The sequence below is a fragment of the Pinus tabuliformis genome, chromosome 6 (assembly GCF_031772625.1).
Source record: "Pinus tabuliformis cultivar Carrire ecotype Pingquan chromosome 6, CPIR1, whole genome shotgun sequence".
Taxonomy (NCBI): Eukaryota; Viridiplantae; Streptophyta; class Pinopsida; order Pinales; family Pinaceae; genus Pinus; species Pinus tabuliformis.
This window is the reverse complement of record NC_142292.1, coordinates 1,648,186,175-1,648,188,542: the sequence shown is the minus strand read 5'-3', so window position 1 is coordinate 1,648,188,542 and position 2,368 is coordinate 1,648,186,175. Positions and strand designations below refer to the sequence as shown.

Sequence of the window (2,368 nt, the reverse complement as noted above, 5' to 3'; positions counted from 1 at the left end):
GACCATAAGAAAAACAGTGTCGAAGAAAAGAGTTCAAATATTGAAAAAGAGAGCACTAATGTAGAGAAGAATGAAGCTGATAAAGAGGATGGAGCCACCGTCGATCGAACCTTATATGTATGCGATGTTCCAGGTGAAGAAAAAGAAAACGAGCCTGTTTTCTATGGAACTGAAAATCCTGAAGCCGAGATTGGACGATCTCCAGAATCTGATTTCGGCGTGAGAGGCGCTGCTTGGCCGGAATGAAGAAGAGCTTCAAGACATTATCGAAGCTTACCAGAGAAGCCTGTGAGCTGAAGAAAAACATTAGGGTTTTGCGTTTAGACTTGGCCACCTAATCTATTAATAAAAAAATTCAAACGAATGTCGTTGAGCAGTGGAAAAGCTCAGATTTGGGAAAATAATGAATATATTTTTAAATGAATTTGAGTCTCAATGAGTTATCTAAATTCAGATAATTACAAAAGATTATGTTTGTTATAGTGGAGCGTCCAGAACACGTATCGATTCCCATAGACGACACTCTGATTTGCAAAACTGCTTTTTCCCTGTCAAGAAAAAGCTTTAAGATTCTTCCAGCACAAATCTTAAAGCTCTTCCAGCGATGTTGGACAGCCAGGGCTATCTATTGCCACAGATTTTACCGAGTTCCTGTGAGCAACTAGAGCAACAACAGCATTGGTACTTTTTGACATATGTGCTTGAGTTGCCTAAGATCAAGGGTGGGATGGATGGGAAATGTAAGGAGGGATTATTTAGTGATTTTCCGCATCGGAAAATGAGGAGATTGTCGAGGTCAAAATGTTAATCTAGGTCGAGGATCTGCAGCTTTACTGCGCAAGCGTCCTCTGTTTTTTTGTCTGAAGGAGTCTGTTGACTGCTCTTCCGGGCAGCAGCAGGGGGAATCCTGTGAGGGATCTGATGATTACATTATTCCCGGACTCTATGATGAGGACATGGCGAGGAATTGCTTTGCTCAATCATCGAGATCGGATTATGGTGCACTGGCTTTGGTGAACCAAAGGTTGAATTTGCTTGTTCGAAGCGGGGATCTTTACATTTTGAGGAGACAGCTCAGAATAGTGGAGCATTGGATTTACTTGGCCTGCAATCTGGCTCGATGGGAAGCGTTTGATCCCACACAACAACGTTGGATGCGCTTGCCCAGGATGCCTGCTGATGACTGTTTTACACTTGCAGACAAGGAATCTTTGGCTGTTGGGACAAAATTGCTTGTCTTTGGAAGGGAGGTGACGGGATTTGCTATATGGAGGTAAAGTATTTTGACACATAGCTGGTATAGGGGACCGCCGATGAATCTGCCTAGGTGTTTGTTTGGTTCCGCCAGTTATAAGCAAATTACGATTGTGGCAAGGGGCTGTGATTCGACTGGGGGTGTGCTTAGATCTGCAGAACTTTATAATTCAGAGCGTGGCACTTGGGAAACATTGCTAGATATGCATTCCCCCCGAAAGCTCTGCTCAGGGTTTTTCATGGATCGCAAATTCTATGTCATCAGTGGGATGATAAGCAATACAAAATCTCTTACGTGTGGTGAAGAATATAACCTTGAAACAAAAACATGGAGGAGGATTCCAGACATGTTTCTTGGAGGCAATGCAGCTGCCCATGCACCTCCCTTGGTTGCAGTAGTGAACAATTACAAGATTTAGTTGTAGAACCCGCCTTTAAGGGTAGGATCATTTTGTTGTCATCTTTGGAGAGTCAGCAGTGCCGAACAGCTGGATCTATCAGACAAACGGGCCTCAAATTTATCAACATCAACATTGATGATTATCCTGGCAGGGAGGCGATCCAGCTATGGAGACACAACATCATTGGCAAGATATTGCGAGCGGTGGGAGATTGCCCGCCATTTCTAGGCTGACGAGCAATACATCTCCATCATTATTGCCGGCGGTTGTGAGCTCCAATGCACGGAGTCACTTACTCCCAAACATTATTGCTTACGGTTTGTTGTTTTTTTTTAATTAGTTTTTTTTACAACTAAAAAAAATCTAAAAAAATCAACATAAATAATAAATTCAAAACAATTGTTTTAATTTGTTATTTAAATAAAAACAAAAAAATATTTTGTGTGTTGATTAAAATAAAAAAAAGAAAAAGAAAAAATAAGTAAACATTTCGTTTTTATTTATTTAATATTTTGGATAATAAAAAAAATCAAAACAACACAAAATAATTTTCTTGTGATTTTCTTATTTTTATTTAAAAAAAAAAAAAAAAAAAAAGAACTAACTTCATTTTAGTTATAGTTTATTTTTAGAATTTTTCTTTATTAGGTTTTAATAAAAAATTTTGTTGATTTTACAACTTAAAAAATCTCAACTTAAATAATAAATTAAAA

General features: G+C 38.6%; 1 pseudogene; it reads left to right on the top strand.

Annotated features, from left to right (window-relative positions):
* Window positions 1-764: 764 nt before the first annotated feature.
* Window positions 765-1,673, top strand: LOC149265281 (F-box/kelch-repeat protein At1g26930-like; annotated as a pseudogene).
* Window positions 1,674-2,368: the final 695 nt, after the last annotated feature.